General features: G+C 39.9%; 1 non-coding gene across 1 annotated transcript; it reads left to right on the forward strand.

Annotated features, from left to right (window-relative positions):
* Nucleotides 1-20747: 20747 nt before the first annotated feature.
* LOC130972473 (small nucleolar RNA R71) lies at nucleotides 20748-20855 on the forward strand. Its single transcript, XR_009083639.1, has one exon. It is a non-coding gene; the product is annotated as a small nucleolar RNA R71 (small nucleolar RNA).
* Nucleotides 20856-22680: the final 1825 nt, after the last annotated feature.

Here is a 22680-nt window from a genome sequence, read left to right on the forward strand (position 1 = left end):
GTTTTCTGAATGGACCATATTAGATATATTCTATTATGGTCTCTCTGAATTTTCGAAAATGTCATTGGACCACTCTGCAGGTGGATCTATTCACCTGAAGAAAACGCCTGAAGAGGCTCAAGAACTCATTGACATGGTTGCAAACAACCAGTTCATGTATACTTCTGAGAGGAATTCCGTGAACAATGGGGTACCTCAGAAGAAAGGAGTTCTTGAAATTGATGCTCTGAATGCCATATTGGCTCAGAACAAAGTGTTGACTCAACAGGTCAACATGATCTCTCAGAATCTGAATGGATTGCAACATGCATCCAACAGTACTAGAGAGGCAGCTTCTGAAGAAGCTTATGATCCTGAGAACCCTGCCCTGGCAGAGGTTAATTACTTAGGTGAACCTTATGGAAACACCTATAACTCATCATGGAGAAATCATCCAAATTTCTCCTGGAAGGATCAACAAAAACCCCATCAAGGTTTTAACAATGGTGGACGTGCAAGGCTGAATAATAGTAAGCCATATCCATCATCTTCTCAGCAACAGACAGAGAACTCTGAACAAAATAATTCTAATTTAGCCAACATAGTCTCTGATCTGTCAAAGGCCACTTTCAGTTTCATGAATGAAACCAGATCTTCCATTAGAAATCTGGAAGCACAAGTGGGCCAGCTGAGTAAGAAAGTTATTGAAACTCCTCCCAGTATTCTCCCAAGCAATACAGAAGAGAATCCAAAAGGAGAGTGCAAGGCCATTGATTTAATCAAAGTGACCGAATGCACTAGGGAGGAGGAGGACGAAAATCCTAAGGAGAAAGACCTCCTGGGACGTCCTTCAAGCATGAAGGAGTTTCCTATTAAGGATCCAGAGGAATCTGAGGCTCATCTAGAGACCATAGAGATCCCATTAAATCTCCTTCTGCCATTCATGAGCTCTGAAGAATATTCATCCTCTGAAGAGGATGAAGATGTGATTGGAGAGCAAGCTGCTCTATATTTAGGAGCTATCATGAAGCTGAATGCCAAACTATTTGGTAATGAGACTTGGGAAAGTAAACCTCCCTTACTCATTAGTGAACTAGACACTTGGATTCAGCAAACTCTACCTCAAAAGAAACAAGATCCTTGCAAGTTCTTAATACCTTGTACCATTGGCACCATGAGCTTTGAAAAGGCTCTATGTGATCTGGGGTCAGGAATAAATCTTATGCCACTCTCTGTGATGGAGAAGCTGGGAATCATTGAGGTACAGCCTGCCTTGTTCTCATTACAATTGGCAGATAAGTCCATAAGACAAGCTTATGGATTAGTAGAGGACGTGCTAGTAAAGGTTGAAGGCCTTTACATCCCTACTGATTTCATAATCCTAGATACTAGGAAGGAAGATGATGAATGCATCATCCTAGGAAGACCTTTCCTAGGCACAGCAGGAGCTGTGATAGATGTCAACAGAGGTGAGTTAGTCCTTCAATTGAATGGGGACTACCTTGTGTTTCAAGCACATGGCCATCCCTCTATGACAAAAGAGAGTAAGCATGAAGAGCTTCTCTCAGTTCAGAGTCAAGAAGAGCCCACACAGTCAAACTCTAAGTTTGGTGTTGTGAGGCCACAACCAAACTCTAAGTTTGGTGTTCAAACCCCATATCCAAACTCTAAGTTTGGTGTTGGGAACACTACACACTAAATTGACCTGATCACCATGTGGCTCCATGAGAGCCACTGTCAAGCTATTGACATTAAAGAAGCGCTTGTTGGGAGGCAACCCAATTTTATTTATCTAATTCTATTTTATTTTGTTTCTTTGTTATTTTTGTGTTTTATTAGGTACATGATCATGAGGAGTCACGAAAAAATCAAAAAAAAAAACAGAGTCAAAAACAGAAGAAAAAAATTTTTCACCCTGGAGGCGCACGGGCTGGCGTTCAACGCCCAGAAGGAGCATCTTTCTGGCGTTCAACGCCAGAACAGAGCATCTTTCTGGCGTTGAACGCCCAAAACAAGCAACAACCTGGCGTTTAACGCCAGGATGCGCACACAGAGGACAATCTGGCGCTGAACGCCAGAAACAAGCATGAAACTGGCGTTCAACGCCAGAAACGTGCATAACATGGGCGTTTAACGCCCAGAACTAGCATCAATGGGCATTTGAACGCCAGAATGATGCATCAAGGCATGTTACATGCCTATATGGTGAAAGAATGGTATTTGTTTTCACCTCAGGATCTGTGGACCCCACAGGATCCTCACCTCAGGATCTGTGGACCCCACAGGATCCCCACCTACCACATTCCTTTTAATCCTAATCACACTCTTCTAATCCAAATCTCATTCTCAATGTCACACTTCCCAAAAACCTTCACCTATCACCTCAATTCCTCTTCCCAATTACCCCATTCACCATTCACATCAACCCCTCTTCCCCATACACCCCACCTACCCCCACTACTTTCAAATTCAATTTCCCACCCTTTCCCACCCAACATGGCCGAACCTATACCCTCCCCCCTCCCTATAAATACCCTTCTTTTCTTTTACATTTTCACACAACACAAACCCACATTCTCCCACATAACCGAACCCTCTCTTCTCCCTCTCTTCATATTTTCTTCTTCTTCTTCTACTCTTCTTTTCTTTTTGCTTGGGGACAAGCAAATTTTAAGTTTGGTGTGGTAAAAAGCCTAAGCTTTTTATTTTTCATTCACCATCAATGGCACCCAAGGCCGGAGTTTCCTCAAGAAAAGGAAAAGGGAAGGCAAAAGCTTCCACTTCCGAGTCATGGGAGAAGGAGAGATTCATCTCCAAGAGCCACCAAGACCACTTCTATGATGTTGTGGCAAAGAAGAAAGTGATCCATGAGGTCCCTTTCAAACTCAAGAAGAATGAGTATCCGGAAATCCGACTTGAAATTCAAAGAAGAGGTTGGGAAGTCATAGCCAACCCCATACAACAAGTTGGAATTTTAATGGTTCAAGAGTTCTATGCCAATGCATGGATCACTAGAAACCATAACCAAGGTATGAACCCAAGTCCGAAAAACTATATCACCATGGTTAGGGGGAAATACTTGGATTTTAGTCCGGAGAATGTGAGGTTGGCATTTCATTTGCCTATGATGCAAGGTGATGAACACCCCTACACTAGAAGGGTCAACTTTGATCAAAGGTTGGACCAAGTCCTTAGGGACATTTGTGTGGAAGGCGCCCAATGGAGAGTTGACTCCAAAGGCAAGCCAGTCCAACTAAGAAGACTGGACCTCAAGCCTGTAGCTAGAGGATGGTTGGAGTTCATTCAAAGATCCATCATCCCTACAAGCAACCGATCTGAAGTTACTGTGGATCGGGCCATCATGGTTCATAGCATCATGATTGGTGAAGAAGTAGAGGTTCATGAAGTCATAGCCAATGAACTCTACAAAATAGCTGACAAACCTTCATACATGGCACGGCTAGCATTCCCTCACCTCATATGCCATCTATGTTATTCAGCCGGAGTTATCATAGATGGAGATGTCTCCATTGAAGAAGACAAGCCCATCACCAAGAAAAGGATGGAGCAAACAAGGGAAGTTCCTCACGGCCCTCAAGAAGAACATGAGGAAGTGCATCATCAACAAATGCCTCAAATGCACTTTCCTCCCAACAACTACTGGGAGCAACTTAATACCTCCTTGGAAGATTTGAGCCATAATGTGGAACAACTAAGGGTGGAACACCATGAACACGCCCTCACTCTTCAAGAAATAAGAGAAGATCAAAGAGCAATGAGGGAAGAGCAACAAAGGCAAGGAAGGGACATAGAAGAGTTGAAGAACATCATTGGTCCTTCAAGAAGAAGACGCCACTAGAGGTGGATTCATTCCTTGTTCTTTATTTCTTTCTGTTTTCGGTTTTTAATGCTATGTTTATTTATGTTTTTGTGTCTCTACTTCATGATCATTAGTATGTAAACCATGCCTTAAAGCTATGAAATAAAATCCATTAGTCCTTCACCTCTCTTAAAAGAAAAATGTTTTAATTCAAAAGAACAAGAAGTACATAATTTTCGAAATTATTATTGAATTTAGTTTAATTATATTGATGTGGTGACAATGCTTTTGTTTTCTGAATGAATGAATGAACAGTGCATATGTCTTTGGATCTTGTTGTTTATGAGTGTTAAAATTGTTGGTTCTTGAAAGAATGATGAACAAAGAGAAATGTTATTGATGATCTGAAAAATTCATGGAATTGATTCTTGAAGCAAGAAAAAGCAGTGAAAAAAAAAAAAAAAAAAAGAAGAGATCTAAAAAGAGTATATAGAAAAAGAAGGAGCAATAGAAAAAGCCAATAGCCCTTAAAACCAAAAGGCAAGGGTAAAAAGGATCCAAGGCTTTGAGCATCAATGGATAGGAGGGCCCAAGGAAATTAAATCCAGGCCTAAGCGGCTAAATCAAAGCTGTCCCTAACCATGTGCTTGTGTCATGAAGGTCCAAGTGAAAAGCTTGAGACTGAGTGGTTAAAGTCGTGATCCCAAGCAAAAGAGTGTGCTTAAGAGCTCTGGACACCACTAACTGGGGACTCTAGCAAAGCTGAGTCACAATCTGAAAAGGTTCACCCAGTTATGTGTCTGTGGCATTTATGTATCCGGTGGTAATACTGGAAGACAAAGTGCTTAGGGCCACGGCCAAGACTCATAAGTAGCTGTGTTCAAGAATCAACATGCTTAACTAGGAAAGTCAATAACACTATCCAAAATTCTAAGTTCCTAGAGATGCCAATCACTCTGAACTTCAAAGGAAAAAGTGAGATGCCAAAACTGTTCAGAAGCAAAAAGCTACAAGTCCCGCTCATGTAATTAAAGTAATATTCATTGATATTTTGGACTTTATAGTATATTCTCTTCTTTTTATCCTATTTGATTTTCAGTTGCTTGGGGACAAGCAACAATTTAAGTTTGGTGTTGTGATGAGCGGATAATTTATACGCTTTTTGGCATTGTTTTTATATAGTTTTTAGTAAGTTTGAGCTACTTTTAGGGATGTTTTCATTAGTTTTTATGTTAAATTCACATTTCTGGACTTTACTATGAGTTTGTGTGTTTTTCTGTGATTTCAGGTAAATTCTGACTGAAATTGAGGGATTTGAGCAAAACTCTGAAAAAGGCTGACAAAAGGACTGCTGATGCTGTTGGATTCTGACCTCCCTGCACTCGAAATGGATTTTCTGGAGCTACAGAACTCCAAAAGGCGCGCTCTCAACGGCGTTGGAAAGTAGACATCCAGGGCTTTCCAGCAATATATAATAGTCCATGCTTTATTCGAAAAATGACGACGCAAACTGGCGTTGAACGCCAAGTACACGCTCCTTTCTGGAGTTAAACGCCAGAAAAACGTCATAATCCGGAGTTGAACGCCCAAAGCACATCATAACTCGAAATTCAACTCCAAGAGGAGCCTCTGCTCGTGGATAAATCAAGCTCAGCCCAAGCACACACCAAGTGGGCCCCGGAAGTGGATTTATGCATCAATTACTTACTCATGTAAACCCTAGGAGCTAGTTTATTATAAATAGGATGATTTACTAATGTATCAATCATCTTTGATCTCAGTTTTATTTTATTCTTCATCTTAGGAGATCATTGATCACGTTTAGGGGGCTGGCCATTCGGCCATGCCTGAACCTTCTTTTACTTATGTATTTTCAACGGTGGAGTTTCTGCACACCATAGATTAAGGGTGTGGAGCTCTGCTGTACCTCAAAGATTAATGAAGTTCTATTTTCCTTTATTCAATTCTCTATCTTATTCTTATTCCAAGATATTCATTCGTACTCAAGAACATGATGAATGTGATGAGCTAATAACTCTCATCATCATTCTCACTTATGAACGCGCGTGATTGACAACCACTTCCGTTCTGCGTGTAACAAGGCTTGAATGTATATCTCTTAGATTTCCCAACAGAATCTTCGTGGTATAAGTTAGATGGATGGCGGCATTTATCTGGATCCGGAAAGTCCAACCTTGTCTGTGGTGTTCCGAGTAGGATCCTGGGAATCCGGAAAGTCTCACCTTGTCTGTGGTATTCCGAGTAGGATTCCGTTCATGAATGACTGTGACGTGCTTCAAACTTTAACCTGCTGGGCGTTAGTGACAAACGCAAAAGAGGGATTCTATTCCAGTAGGAGCGGGAACCAACCGGTGATTGGCCGTACTGTGACAGAGTGCGTGCATAGCTTTCACTGCGAGGATGGGATGTAGCTATCAACCATGGGTGATGCCTCCAGACTGGTTAGCTGTGCGAGTGACAGCCGTGCAGGTTATTTCCCCGAGAGGAATGAAAGTAGCCACAGCTGATAGTGAACCCCTATACAAAGCTTGCCATGGAGAGGAGTAAGAAGGATTGAGTAGAAGCAATGGGATAGCAGGCGTCCGAGAGCTCTACAGCATCTCCATTCCGCTTATCTGAAATTCCTACCAATGAATCTGCATAAGTATCTCTATCCCTTTTATTATTCCTTTTTATTAGAACAATCCAATTATCACTATTACAAATGTTCAATCCGCCTAACTGAGATTTGCAAGGTGACCATAGCTTGCTTCATACCAACAATCTCTGTGGATTCGACCCTTACTCACGTAAGGTATTACTTGGACGACCCAGTACACTTGCTGGTTAGTTGAACGGAGTTGTGATTTCACTCGTGCCAATTTCAATTTCTATATAAGTACTACTCAAAGAATACATTGATCAGAAGGCATCTTCATACACTTGTCTGAAGCTCTTACACCAATGATATACATAAGTATCACTATCTTTATCTTTATGTTATTTTCGTTCATCACCATTATACATTTGAGTCTGCCTGACTGAGATTTACAAGATGACCATAGCTTGCTTCATACCACCAATCTCCGTGGGATCGACCCTTACTCGCGTAAGGTATTACTTGGACGACCCAGTGCACTTGCTGGTTAGTTGTGTGAAGTTGTAGTGATCACAATTTCGCGCACTAATAATCGACAGATGAGACTCATTGTCTCATCAGCCATAGGGAAGGCATGCATCATATGCATATTGTTTGAATTGCTTGCTTGTGCATTAATTAGGATTGCCTAAGTTATTATAACATGCTATTTGTTATATTTGCTATCTGTATTACTTGTATTCTACCTGTTTTTGACATTGTCTGCTTGTTTGTCTCTGTAATTTCACCGAAGATGGAGGAACGAAGGAAAAACAGAGAGAGTTAAGGTTCTAGTTAAGTTTTATTTAGATTTAAGGAATTAGTTAAGTTTTGAAATCCTTAGAGAACTACCCTAATTTATGGTTTCAGTTTTAGTTCTTTAAGTTTTATTACCTGAATGTCGGCGTTCTACGATTGTCTCTGGCATTTCTAGGGCCTTATATCTTATGTGGTGGCACCTTTACCATGTTGAGAACCCCCAGTTCTCATTCCATATAATGTTGTGTTTTTCAGATGCAGGTCGAGAGGCACCTCGCTAGGCGTCTGGAGATATCTGCAGTGAAGTGGGCTTTTGGGATTTGATATTTCATTCCATTTTGTTATATTATATGCATAGACACTCCTTATGTATATATGCTTTTCTGTTGCACCGTGTAAAACCCAGAACTTTTGGAAAATCTCATTACGAGTAAATTTCAAATTATTTATTCATTAATGATTTTAATTTTCAAAATTATTTTATTAAGGCTAGTTAAATCAAGTGTTGATAATTAAATTTGGATTTTTATCTAATTTCATAATATTTGGATAATTTCCATATTTAATTATAAAGATTAATAATGGTAAAATAATTTATATTTTATGATTTACTTTAAATAATTGAGATTTTAGAATTTAATACTTTAATTCTTATGAATAAAGAAAATCAATTATATTATCTCTAGTTATTGAATTAGAGCATTTCTTTGAAATTAATTTGTAATTTATGATCAAATAATATTTTTCATTAGGGTAATTTTGTTGAATTAAAATTTGTTTTCAATTACGTTATTACCCCCTAATTTTATTAAAAATTACCTAAATTACCCCCAACTTAACCCTAACCCTAATTCCCAAATTGGGAAAACCCTAACGCTGAAACCCTAACCCAATTACCCGGTTTCCCCTGAACCCAGCAGCAGCAACATTTTTCCCCTTTCCCAAATCAAGTAGCAGCAACGCTGTAATAAGAGAGAAAAGAAAAGCAGAAGGGGGTGGGGGAGAAGAGAAACAGGAAGGAGAGGGGAGGGGGAGGATGGCGTCGGCGGGCGTCACTGCCGCCGTGCCGTCGTGTCGCGTAGAGAAGAGAGAAGTGAGATCCGAGAAAGAGAGAGAGCGCTGGTGGGAGAAGGAGACTGCTGCCAAAGCCGTCACTATTCATCCTCCAGCCTGTTGCCACCATCACAGATCGCCACTGACCTCGTGCTCGTCGCCACCGACCACCAGCCAGAGGAGAAAAAGGATGACGCTATTAGGTTGTTCCTCGCTGCAGATGAGCTCACCGCCGCAGCTGTTACCGTTCGCGCCATCGTCGTTGCCGAAGGGAGCCATCGTTGGCATCAGCAGAATAGAGGGCAAGAGCGAGAGACAGAGAGCTCGTGGTGAGGGAAAGACAGGTGCTGCCGTGCTGCGCGAAGCTATTGCCGCCGTTCCTGTCGCCGTCAAGCCTCGGATAGCACCGCCAAAGCTCCGGCCATCACCGTCGTTGAGGAAGCTCACCAGAGTTGTTAGAGGCTGCCGCCGCTCTGTCTGGTTCTGTGTTGACTCACGCCGCCGTGCCTGGCCGCTGAAAAATGCCACTGCTATCGCCGGAAAGAGCACTGCGGGTAAGGGTTTAAGTCTAGTTTCTGTTCTTTTGAAACTCCGTGAAGAGTATTGAGACTGTGTGGTTGCACAGCTGCTATTATCAGAGATTTGGGCTGCCGCCGTCACTCAAAAATTATTGACGGAGCTGCTACCGAGCTGATTTTGAGTTACGGCTGCTTCGTTTTGTTAATTTAGTGAGTATTTCTGTTTCAAAAGCCTTGCGTTAGTGTTTTGTTCCGTGTAATAAAGTATTTGCAATGTTAATGGTTTTAGGAGTTAGAATCCGGTTTGCCTGTGCCGTTCGTAGCTGTTTCTGCTTTTGAGAGAGCAAGCAGAGCCGAGGTTTTGGTTGCTGGTGATTTCGGGTTGAGACGAAAAGTACTTTGTAAGGCGTTTGGGCTATGGTTATACATTTTGAGGTATGGGCCTTTTCAGAAAACCACGTTTTATGAATTAGAATTATTATATATGGATATTGACATGAGAAAATGTATTTTGAGTGATTGTATAAGTCTTATGTAATTGTTGGTTGTCTTGGATGAATATGAATGCTTGATTGACTGGGTTGTTATTTGGTTTTGTGAAACGGATAGTTCTTGAAATGCTTCTTTAAAGTTAATTTTGTTAAAGCTTTGAAATTGAGTCTATCCTGTTGGAAATTGAATTGAGTTTGAATTGGCGTTCTTGAAATCTGAAAATGATGCATCTTGGAAACAACTTGATTTTGAATTGATTTGATTTTGAACCCCTTGAAGAGGGTTGCGGAAAGGTTTGGTTGGGACCCGGAAAGGGAGATGCTGCCAAAATTTCTATAAAATCCGAGTCTTTATTTGAAATGTTATTTGGAAAATTATGAGTTTAATGCCTTTACTATTTTACTTGGAGGATTTTGAATTTAAGAATCTTTATTATCTTTACTTGGATCAATTATGAAAGCGATGAAGCTACGCTTTGAAAAGAATTATTGAAAAGAGAATTATGATTTCTTCTTATTTCGTAAGATAAATAGTTTGTCTTGGGTGCAAGTTATTCGAAATAGAATTATGCTTTTAGGCGGTTTTAAAGGTAAAAAGGGTTTATGTTTTTCTTTATTTGACTTAAAGATTGTTGATGAGCGGATATTTTATACGCTTTTTGGGAGTAATTTCATATAGATTTTAGTGTGTTTTAGTTAGTTTTTAGTATATTTTTATTAGTTTTTAGGCAAAATTCAAATTTTTGGACTTTACTATGAGTTTGTGTATTTTTCTGTGATTTCAGGTACTTTCTGGCTGAAATTGAGGGAGCTGAGCAAAAATCTGATTCAGGCTAAAAAATGACTGCTGATGCTGTTGGATTCTGACCTCCCTGCACTCGGAATGGATTGTTTGGAGCTAAAGAAGTCCAATTGGCGCGCTCTTAAATGGGTTGGAAAGTAGACATCCAGGGATTTCCAGCAATATATAATAGTCCATACTTTACGCGAAGATAAATGACGTAAACTTGCGTTTAACGCCAGTTCCATGTTGCATTCTGGCGTTGAACGCCAAAAACTGGTTGCAAGTTGGAGTTAAACGCTAGAAACAGGTTACAACCTGACGTTTAACTCCAAAAACAGCCCAGGCACGTGAGAAGCTCAAGTCTCAGCCCCAGCACACACCAAGTGGGCCCCAGAAGTGGATTTCTGCACTATCCATCTTAGTTTACTTATTTTCTGTAAACCTAGGTTACTAGTTTAGTATTTAAACAACTTTTAGAGACTTATTTTGTACCTCATGACATTTTAGATCTGAACTTTGTACTCTTTGATGGCATGAGTCTCTAAACTCCATTGTTGGGGGAGAGGAGCTCTGCAGCGTCTCGATGAATTAATGCAATTATTTCTGTTTTCTATTCAAACATGCTTGTTTCTATCTAAGATATTCATTTGCACTTCAATATGAAGAAGGTGATGATCCGTGACACTCATCACCAGACTCAACCTATGAACGTGTGCCTGACAACCACCTCCGTTCTACATTAGATTGAATGAGCATCTCTTAGATTCCTTAATCAGAGTCTTCGTGGTATAAGCTAGAATACATTGGCAGCATCCTTGAGAATCCAAAAAGTCTAAACCTTGTCTGTGGTATTCCAAGTAGGATTCAGGGATTGGATGACTGTGACGAGCTTCAAACTCGCGAGTGTTGGGTGTAGTGACAAACGCAAAAGGATCAACGGATCCTATTCCGACATGATCGAAGACTGACAGATGATTAGCCGTGCGGTGACAGCGCACCTGGACCATTTTCACTGAGAGGATGGAAAGTAGCCATTGACAACGGTGACGCCCTACATACAGCTTGCCATAGGAGGAACCTTGCGTGCATGAAGAAGAAGACAAAGGAAAAGGAGATTCAGAAGATAAAGCATCTCCAAAGCTCCAACACATTCTCCATAACTGCGTAATAATTACTCAATTCATGCTCTTTCACTTTTTACAATTGACTAAGAATAATAAGATAACCATAGCTTGCTTCAAGCCAACAATCTCCGTGGGATTCGACCCTTACTCACGTAAGGTATTACTTGGACGACCCAGTGCACTTGCTGGTTAGTTGTGTGAAATTACATAGTGTGAGTGTGATTTTCATGCACCAAGTTTTTGGCGCCGTTACCGGGGATTGTTTGAGTTTGAACAACTGACGGTGAATCTTGTTGCTTAGATTAGGAAAATTTTGTCTTTTGGGTCAGAGTCTTTTATTTTATTTTCAACAATTTTTTTTAAAAAATATTATTTTTTAATTTTTAGTTTTTCTGTGAGTTTAGTGTCATGTTTTAAGTTTGGTGTCAATTGCATGCTTTTCTTTGTCTGTCAATTTTCGAATTGCATGTTCTTTGTTCTTCCTTGATATTCAAATTGTTGTCAATTTTTCTTGTTTGATCTTTGGTTTGTCTTGTTTTGTGTCTTTTCTTGTTTTTCTTGTGCATTTTCAAATTTTTAGTTTTCAAAAAAATTTTTATTTATTAAATACCTTGTTAAAACACGTTAAATTTATAGCTCAGTTGGCTAAAGCGTTGGCTTCTGTTCTTGGCAATTGGGTATCTTCCTTTTAAAACTTTTTTCAAAAATAATTTTTCTTTGATTAAATCTTGTGCCAAACCTTAAGTTTGGGGTTCTCTTGTTAATTTTCTTTAATTTTCGAAAATTTATTTTGGTTTTCTAAAAATTTTAAGTTTGGTGTTCTTTCTTTTGTTCTTGTTGTTCTTGTGAGTCTTCAAGGTATTCTTAAGTCTTCTTCGTATTTTGATCTTAAAATTTTTAAGTTTGGTGTACCTTGGTGTTTTTCCTCCAAAATTTTTGAAAACAAGGAGCATTAGATTTAAAAATTTTAAGTCTTGTGTCTTTTGTGTGCTTTTCTCTTTCATGATAAAATTCAAAACTAAAAAAAAATTTCTTTTCTAACTATTTTTAAGTAATTATTTCGAATTTTTTTTATAAAAATTCAGATTTCAATTTCAAAATTTTTCAAATCTTATCCTTTTAAGATTTTTAAAATTCAAATCTTTTTCAAAACTTCCTAACCACTTTCTCTCTCCCCACTTTTTCGAAAATCTTCATAAAACATTTTTTTTTAAAATTTTTTTTATTTTAGTTTTTATTTTATTTTATTTTACTATTTCAAAAATTTTTCTTATATAATAAAATAAATAAAAGAAATCCACATCATCTCCCTTTCTCCATCATGGACCTAAGTGGAAATAAACAGTCTAGAAGGACTCTGGGGTCATATGCTAACCCCACTACTGCTTCATATGGGAGTAGTATCTGTATACCCTCCATCGGAGTCAGTAGTTTTGAGTTGAATCCTCAGCTCATTGTCATGGTGCAGTAAAGTTTCCAGTATTCCAGTCTTTCACAGGAAGAACCTACAGAGTTTCTGGCATAGTTTTTACAAATTGTTGACACAATACATGATAAGAAAGTAGATCAGGATGTCTACAGATTATTGCTGTTTTAATTTGCTATAAAAGACCAAGCTAAGAGGTGGTTAAATAACCAACCTAAGGCTAGCATAAGGACATGGAAACAGCTATCAGAAAAATTCCTGAATCAATATTTCCCTCCAAAACGGATGACACAGCTAAGGCTGAGCATCCAAGGCTTTAAACAAGGAGATAATGAATCCCTTTATGATGCATGGGAGAGATACAGAGAGATGCTAAGAAAATGCCCCTCTGAAATGTTTTCAGAGTGGGTGCAGTTAGACATCTTCTATTATGGGCTTACAGAGAAATCTCAGATTTCTCTAGACCACTCAGTTGGGGGATCTATCCACATGAGAAAGACAATTGAAGAAGCTCAAGAGCTCATTGATACCATTGCCAGAAATCAGCATTTGTACCTAAGTAGTGAATCTTCCATGAAAGAAGAGGCTAAAACAGTAACTGTTGAACTCCGTCCTGCAGAACTAGTTACTGAATTCAATCAGCAATTAGATTTTCTAACAAAACAGCTAGCCGAATTCAAGGAGATATTGCAAGGAACAAGAATGGCTAATATGAATATAGAAGTGCAGTTGAAGCAAATAGAACAGTAGTTATCAAAACAAATAACAGAAGAGTGCCAAGCAGTTCAATTAAGAAGTGGGAAAACATTAAATACCTCACTTCAAGGCAGCAGAAAGCCAAGAAATGAACAAACTGCTACTCAAAATCTCTCTGAGGACAGTAAGACCCAGAGAGGAATAATTCTGGCGTTCAAATGCCAGAAAAGGGTGGATAGCTGGCGTTAAACGCCCAACCCATGCTCAGTTCTGGCGTTCAAATGCTAGAAACAGGCAAGGAGTTGGCGTTGAATGCCCAAAGGAAGCTTAGTTCTGGCGTTTAGACGCCAGAAATAGGAAAGGAGTTGGTGTCTAACGCAACTCCAGCTTCCACCCCTGGCATTCAAACGCCAGTGGGGGATCAGACACATACAAGTGCTGATAGCAACCCCTCTAAAAAGGCTTCTCAACCCACATCTGTAGGCGATAAAACTGCAGCAACTAAGGTTGAGGAATACAAAGCCAAAATGCCTTATCCTCAGAAACTCCACCAAGCAGAATAGGATAAGCAATTTGCCCGCTTTGCAAACTATCTCAGGACTCTTGAAATAAAGATTCTGTTTGCAAAGGCACTTGAGCAAATACCCTCTTATGCTATGTTTATGAAAGAGATCTTAAGTCATAAGAAGGATTGGAGAGAAACTGAAAAAGTTTACCTCACTGAAGAATGCAGTGCAGTCATTCTGAAAAGCTTACCAGAAAAGCATAAATATCCCGGAAGCTTTATGATACCATGCACATTAGAGGGTACTTGTACCAAGCAAGCTTTATGTGATATTGGGGCAAGTATCAACCTAATACCTGCATCTACTATCAGAAAGCTTGGTTTGACTGAAGAAGTCAAACCAACCCGAATATGTCTCCAACTTGCTGATGGCTCCATTAAATACCCATTAGGCGTGATTGAAGACATGATTGTCAAGGTTGGGCCATTTGCCTTTCTCACTGACTTTGTGGTGCTGGAAATGGAGGAGCACAAGAGTGCAACTCTCATTCTAGGATGACCTTTTCCAGCAACTGGACGAACCCTCATTGTTGTCCAAAAAGGGGAAGTGGCCCTGAGAGTCAATGAGGACGAGTTTAAGTTGAATGTTGTCAAAGCTATGCAGCATCCAGACAGCCTAAACGATTGCATGAGCATTGAAATTATTGACGCTCTGGTAAAAGAGGTCAATATGACTGGTGCGCAAAATTGTGAATAATACTTTTTCACAACTCTCATAATCCCCGGTCATGAACTCCAAGAACTTGGTAGTTCAATTCCATGGCATTACACAACTTCGCACAACTAACCAGCAAGTGCACTGGGTCGTCCAAGTAATACCTTACGTGAGTAAGGGTCGATCCCACGGAGATTGTTAGTATTGAAGCAAGCTATGGTCATCTTGCAAATCTTAGTCAGGCAGACTCAAATGTATATGGTGATGAACGAAAATAACATAAAAGATAAGGATAGATATACTTATGTAATTCATTGGTAGGAACTTCAGATAAGCGCATGAAGATGCCTTCCCTTCCGTCTCTCTGCTTTCCTACAGTCTTCATCCAATCCTTCTTACTCCTTTCCATGGCAAGCTTATGCAAGGGTTTCACCGTTGTCAGTGGCTACCTCCCATCCTCTCATTGGAAATGTTCAACGCACCCTGTCACGGCACGGCTATCCATCTGTCGGTTCTCAATCAGGCCGGAATAGAATCCAGTGATTCTTTTGCGTCAGTCACTAACGCCCCGCCTTCAGGAGTTTGAAGCACGTCACAGTCACTCAATCATTGAATCCTACTCAGAATACCACAGACAAGGTTAGACCTTCCGGATTCTCTTGAATGCCGCCATCAGTTCTCGCCTATACCACGAAGACTCTGATCTCACGGAATGGCTGGCTCGTTTGTCAGGCGAGCACTCGGTTGTCAGGCGATCAACCATGCATCGTGTTATCAGGAATCCAAGAGATATTCACTAGAGCTTTGATTGCTTGTAGAACAAGAGTGGTTGTCAGTCACCTTGTTCATGAGTGAGAATGATGATGAGTGTCACGGATCATCACATTCATCAAGTTGAAGAACAAGTGATATCTTGGACAAAGAACAAGCGGAATTGAATGGAAGAACAATAGTAATTGCATTAATACTCGAGGTACAGCAGAGCTCCACACCTTAATCTATGGTGTGTAGAAACTCCACCGTTGAAAATACATAAGCATAAGGTCTAGGCATGGCCGAATGGCCAGCCTCCCAATGATCTAAGATAGCATAAAACACGAAGATAGCTACCCCGATATCTCAATACAATAGTAAAAGGTCCTACTTATAGAAAACTAGTAGCCTAGGGTGTACAGAGATGAGTAAATGACATAAAAATCCACTTCCGGGCCCACTTGGTGTGTGCTTGGGCTGAGCAATGAAGCATTTTCGTGTAGAGACTCTTCTTGGAGTTAAACGCCAGCTTTTATGCCAGTTTGGGCGTTTAACTCCCATTTGGGTGCCAGTTCCAGCGTTTAACGCTGGGATTTCTTGAGGTGACTTTGAACGCCGGTTTGGGCCATCAAATCTTGGGCAAAGTATGGACTATCATATATTTCTGGAAAGCCCAGGATGTCTACTTTCCAAAGCCGTTGAGAGCGCGCCAATTGGGCTTCTGTAGCTCCAGAAAATCCACTTCGAGTGCAGGGAGGTCAGAATCCAACAGCATCTGCAGTCCTTTTCAGTCTCTGAATCAGATTTTTGCTCAGGTCCCTCAATTTCAGCCAGAAAATACCTGAAATCACAGAAAAACACACAAACTCATAGTAAAGTCCAGAAAAGTGAATTTTAACTAAAAACTAATAAAAATATACTAAAAACTAACTAGATCATACCAAAAACATACTAAAAACAATGCCAAAAAGTGTATAAATTATCCGCTCATCACAACACCAAACTTAAATTGTTGCTTGTCCTCAAGCAACTAAAAATCAAATAAGATAAAAAGAAGAGAATATGCAATGAATTCCAAAAACATCTATGAAGATCAGTATTAATTAGATGAGCGGGGCTTTTAGCTTTTTGCCTCTGAACAGTTTTGGCATCTCACTCTATCCTTTGCAACTCAGAATGATTGGCTTCTTTAGGAACTCAGAATCCAGATAGTGTTATTGATTCTCCTAGTTAAGTATGATGATTCTTGAACACAGCTACTTTATGAGTCTTGGCCGTGGCCCAAAGCACTCTGTCTTCCAGTATTACCACCGGATACATACATGCCACAGACACATAACTGGGTGAACCTTTTCAGATTGTGACCCAGCTTTGCTAGAGTCCCCAATTAGAGGTGTCCAGGGTTCTTAAGCACACTCTTATTGCCTTGGATCACAACTTTATTCTTTCTTTTTCTTTTTCTTTTTCGTTTTTTTTTCTTTCTTTTTTTTCGCCCTCTTTTTTTTTTTTTGTATTCACTGCTTTTTCTTGCTTCAAGAATCATTTTTAATGATTTTTCAGATCCTCAGTAACATGTCTCCTTTTTCATCATTCTTTCAAGAGCCAATATTCATGAACCACAAATTCAAAAGACATATGCACTGTTCAAGCATACATTCAGAGAACAAGAGTATTGCCACCACATCAAAAATAATTAAACTATTATAAAATTCAAAATTCATGCAATTCTTTTTCTTTTCAATTAAGCACGTTTTTTTTTTTTTTAAGAAAGGTGATGGATTCACAGGACATTCATAACTTTAAGGCATAGACACTAAGACACTAATGATCACAAGACACAAACATGGATAAACATAAGCATAAAATTCGAAAAACAGAAGAATAAAGAACAAGGAAATCAAAGAACGGGTCCACCTTAGTGATGGCGGCTCTTTCTTCCTCTTGAAGATCCTATGGAGTGCTTGAGCTCCTCAATGTCTCTTCCTTGTCTTTGTTGCTCCTCCCTCATGATTCTTTGATCTTCTCTAATTTCATGGAGGATGATGGAGTGTTCTTGATGCTCCACCCTTAGTTGTCCCATGTTGGAACTCAATTCTCCTAGGGAGGTGTTTAGTTGTTCCCAATAGTTTTGTGGAGGAAAGTGCATCCCTTGGGGCATCTCAGGGATCTCATGATGAGAGGGGTCTCTTGTGTGCTCCATCCTCTTCTTAGTGATGGGCTTATCCTCATCAATGGGGGTGTCTCCCTCTATGTCAACTCCAACTGAATAACAGAGGTGACAAATGAGATGAGGAAAGGCTAACCTTGCCAAGGTAGAAGACTTGTCCGCCACCTTATAGAGTTCTTGGGCTATAACCTCATGAACTTCCACTTCTTCTCCAATCATGATGCTATGAATCATGATGGCCCGGTCTAGAGTAACTTCGGACCGGTTGCTAGTGGGAATGATTGAGCGTTGAATGAACTCCAACCATCCTCTAGCCACGGGTTTGAGGTCATGCCTTCTCAATTGAACCGGCTTGCCTCTTGAATCTCTCTTCCATTGTGCGCCCTCTTCACATATAACTGTGAGGACTTGGTCCAACCTTTGATCAAAGTTGACCCTTCTAGTGTAAGGATGTGCATCTCCTTGCATCATGGGCAAGTTGAATGCTAACCTTACATTTTCCGGACTAAAATCCAAGTATTTCCCCCGAACCATAGTAAGATAATTCTTTGGATCCGGGTTCACACTTTGATCATGGTTCTTGGTGATCCATGCATTGGCATAGAACTCTTGAACCATCAAGATTCCGACTTGTTGAATGGGGTTGGTAAGAACTTCCCAACCTCTTCTTCGGATCTCATGGCGGATCTCCGGATATTCACCCCTTTTGAGTGAAAAGGGGACCTCGGGGATCACCTTCTTCAAGGCCACAACTTCATAGAAGTGGTCTTGATGCACCCTTGAGATGAATCTATCCATCTCCCATGACTCGGAGGTGGAAGCTTTTGCCTTCCCTTTCCTCTTTCTAGAGGTTTCTCCGGCCTTGGATGCCATAAATGGTTATGGAAAACGAAAAAAAGCAATGCTTTTACCACACCAAACTTAAAAGGTTTGCTCGTCCTCGAGCAAAAGAAGAAAGAAGAGAGTAGAAGAAAAAGAAATGAGGGAGAAGGGGATGGCTTTGTATCCGGCCAAAGAAGGGAGAAGTGGTGTTTAGGTTGTGTAAAAATGAAGGAGTGAAGAAGAGAAAGATGGGATTTGATAGGTGAAGGGTGTTTGGGGAAGAGGTATAGAGGTGATTGGTGAATGGGGGAAGAAGAGAGAGGGTGGTGGTGGGGTTGGTGGGGGTCCTGTGGGGTCCACAGATCCTGTGGTGTCAAGGAAAAGTCATCCCTGCACCAAATGTTGCTCAAAATCACGTTTTGAGTCATTTCTGGCGTTAAACGCCGGGCTGGTGCCCATTCCTGGCGTTTAACGCCAGGTTCTTGCCCTTTTCTGGCGTTTAACGCCAGTCTGGTGCCCCTTTCTGGCGTTAAACGCCCAGAATGGTGCCAGACTGGGCGTTAAACGCCCAACAGCTAACCTTACTGGCGTTTAAACGCCAGTAAGTGCGTCCTCCAGGGTGTGCTGTTTTTCTTCCTGTTTTTCATTCTGTTTTTGCTTTTTCAATGGATTTTGTGACTTCTTATGATCATCAACCTACAAAAGACATAAAATAACAAAAGAAAATAGTTAATTATAAAGCATTGGGTTGCCTCCCAACAAGCGCTTCTTTAATGTCAGTAGCTTGACAGAGGGCTCTCATGGAGCCTCACAGATACTCAGAGCAATGTTGGAACCTCCCAACACCAAACTTAGAGTTTGAATGTGGGGGTTCAACACCAAACTTAGAGTTTGGTTGTGGCCTCCCAACACCAAACTTAGAGTTTGACTGTGGGGGCTCTGTTTGTCTCTGATTTGAGAGAAGCTCTTCATGCTTCTTCTCCATGGTGATAGAGGGATATCCTTGAGCCTTAAACACCAAGGATTTTTCATTCACTTGAATGATCTGTTCACCTCTATCAACATCAATCACAGCCTTTGCTGTGGCTAGGAAGGGTCTGCCAAGGATGATGGATTCATCCATGCATTTCCCAGTCTCTAGGACTATGAAATCAGTAGGGATGTAATGGTCTTCAACTTTCACCAAAACATCCTCTACAAGTCCATGAGCTTGTTTTCTTGAGTTGTCTGCCATCTCTAGTGAGATTTTTGCAGCTTGCACCTCAAGGATCCCTAGCTTCTCCATTACAGAGAGGGGCATGAGGTTCACACTTGACCCTAAGTCACACAGAGCTTTCTTGAAGGTCATGGTGCCTATGGTACAAGGTATTGAAAACTTCCCAGGATCTTGTCTCTTTTGAGGTAATTTCTGCCTAGACAAGTCATCCAGTTCTTTGGTGAGCAAAGGGGGTTCATCCTCCCAAGTCTCATTTCCAAACAACTTGTCATTTAGCTTCATGATTGCTCCAAGGTATTTAGCAACTTGCTCTTCAGTGACATACTCTTCCTCTTCAGAGGAAGAATACTCATCAGAGCTCATGAATGGCAGGAGTAAATCCATTGGAATCTCTATGGTCTCATTTTGAGCCTCAGATTCCCATGGTTCCTCATTGGGGAACTCATAGGAGGCCAGTGGACGTCCAGTGAGGTCTTCCTCAGTGGCGTTCATTGCCTCTTCTTCCTCCCAGAATTCGGCCATGTTAATGGCTTTGCACTCTCCTTTTGGATTTTCTTCTGTGTTGCTTGGGAGAGCACTAGGAGGGAGTTCAGTAATTTTCTTGCTCAGCTGACCCACTTGTCCTTCCAAGTTTCTAATGGAGGACCTTGTTTCAGTCATGAAACTTTGAGTGGTTTTGATTAGATCAGAGACCATGGTTGCTAAGTCAGAGGTATTCTGCTTAGAACTCTCTGTCTGTTGCTGAGAAGATGATGGAAAAGGCTTGCCATTGCTAAACCTGTTTCTTCCACCATTATTGTTATTAAAACCTTGTTGAGGTCTTTCTTGATTCTTCCATGAGAAACTTGGGTGATTTCTCCATGAAGAATTGTAGGTGTTTCCATAGGGTTCTCCTAGGTAATTCACCTCTTCCATTGAAGGGTTTTCAGGATCATATGCTTCTTCCTCAGATGAAGCTTCCTTAGTACTGCTTGGTGCATTTTGCATTCCAGACAGACTTTGAGAGATCAAATTGACTTGTTGAGTCAATATTTTGTTCTGAGCCAATATGGCATTCAGAGTATCAATCTCAAGAACTCTTTTCTTCTGACTAGTCCCATTGTTCACAGGATTTCTTTCAGAAGTGTACATGAATTGGTTATTTGCAACCATTTCAATCAGCTCTTGAGCTTCTGTAGGCGTCTTCTTCAAATGAAGAGATCCTCCAGCAGAGCTATCCAGAGACATCTTGGATAGTTCAGAGAGACCATCATAGAAAATGCCTATGATGCTCCATTCAGAAAGCATGTTAGAAGGACACTTTCTGATTAATTGTTTGTATCTTTCCCAAGCTTCATAGAGGGATTCTCCATCCTTCTGTCTAAAGGTTTGGACTTCCACTCTAAGCTTACTCCATTTCTGAGGTGGAAAGAATTTTGCCAGGAAGGCATTGACTAGCTTTTCCCAAGAGTCCAGGCTATCTTTAGGTTGTGAGTCCAACCATATTCTAGCTCTGTCTCTTACAGCAAAAGGGAATAGCATCAGTCTGTAGACCTCAGGGTTAACCCCATTAGTCTTGACTGTGTCACAGATTTGCAAGAATTCAGCTAAAAACTGATGAGGATCTTCCATTGGAAGTCCATGGAACTTGCAATTCTGTTGCATTAGAGAAACTAATTGAGGCTTAAGCTCAAAGTTGTTTGCTCCAATGGCAGGGATAGAGATGCTTCTCCCATAGAAGTCGGGAGTAGGTGCAGTAAAGTCACCCAGCACCTTCCTTGCATTGTTTGCATTGTTGTTGTTTTCGGCTGCCATGTGTTCTTCTTCTTTGAAGAATTCGGTCAGGTCCTCTAAAGAGAGTTGTGCTTTGGCTTCTCTTAGCTTTCTCTTCAAGGTCCTTTCAGGTTCATGATCAGGCTCAACAAGAATGCTTTTGTCTTTGCTCCTGCTCATAAGAAAGAGAAGGGAACAAGAAAATGTGGAATCCTCTATGTCACAATATAGAGATTCCTTGAAGTGTCAGAGGAAAAGAAGAGTAGAAGACAAAAGTGGAAAATTCGAACTTATCAAAGGAGATGGAGTTCGAATTTTTGCATTAAGGAATAGTGTTAGTCCATAGATAGAAGGATGTGGGGAGAAGGGAAGTAATTTTCGAAAATTAAGTGAGAGATTTTGAAAAATATTTTTGAAAAACATTACTTAATTTTCGAAAATGAGAGTAGGAAAGAAATAAGATAATTTTTTGAAAAAGATTTTGAAATTAGAAATCAAAAAGATTTGATTGAAAACTATTTTGAAAAAGATGTGGTTAAGAAGATATGATTGATTTTTTTTTTTTTTTAAAAAATTTGATTGAGAAAATATGATTTGAAAGCAATTTTAAAAGATTTGATTTTAGAAAAAAAATAACTTGGCTATCAAGAAAAGATATGATTCAAACATTAAACCTTTCTCATCAGAAAAAGGCAACATACTTGAAATGTTCAATCAAATCATTAATTGATAGTAAGTATCTTTGAAAAAGGAAAGAAATTGATTTTGAAAACATTTGATTGAAAAGATATGATTTGAAAAAGATTTGATTTTGAAAAACTTTGAAAACTTGAAAAAAAATTGATTTGAAAACAAAATTCTCCCCCTTTAGCTATCCTGGCGTTAAACGCCCAGAATGGTGCACATTCTGGCGTTTAACGCCCAAAACTATACCCTTTTGGGCGTTAAACGCCCAACCAGGTACCCTGGCTGGCGTTTAAAATCCAGTCTGTCCTTCTTCACTGGGTGTTTTGAACGCCCAGCTTTTTCTGTGCAATTCCTCTGCTGTATGTTCTGAATCTTCAATTCTCTGTATTATTGACTTGAAAAGACACAAATTAAAAATATTTTTGGATTTTTTTAATGATAAAGAATAATCAAAATGCAACTAAAATCAAATAACAATGCATGCAAGACACCAAACTTAGCAGTTTGTATACCACTGACATTAACAATATGAGAATGCATATGAGACACACAAAATACTTCAAGTCAATAGAATTCAAAGATTGGAGCAAGTAAATCATCAAGAACATCTTGAAGATCACTAAGACACATGAATGAATGCATGCAATTGACTCCAAACTTAAGATGAGACTAGTGTCTCATACAAGAAACATAAAATATTTTTGGTTTTTATAAAATTTTTTTTTTTGTGTTTTTCGAAAATTAAGTGGAAAAAGATATCAAAATTCTTAATGAG

Source organism: Arachis stenosperma, chromosome 3 (genome assembly GCF_014773155.1).
Source record: "Arachis stenosperma cultivar V10309 chromosome 3, arast.V10309.gnm1.PFL2, whole genome shotgun sequence".
In the NCBI taxonomy this organism is placed as follows: Eukaryota; Viridiplantae; Streptophyta; class Magnoliopsida; order Fabales; family Fabaceae; genus Arachis; species Arachis stenosperma.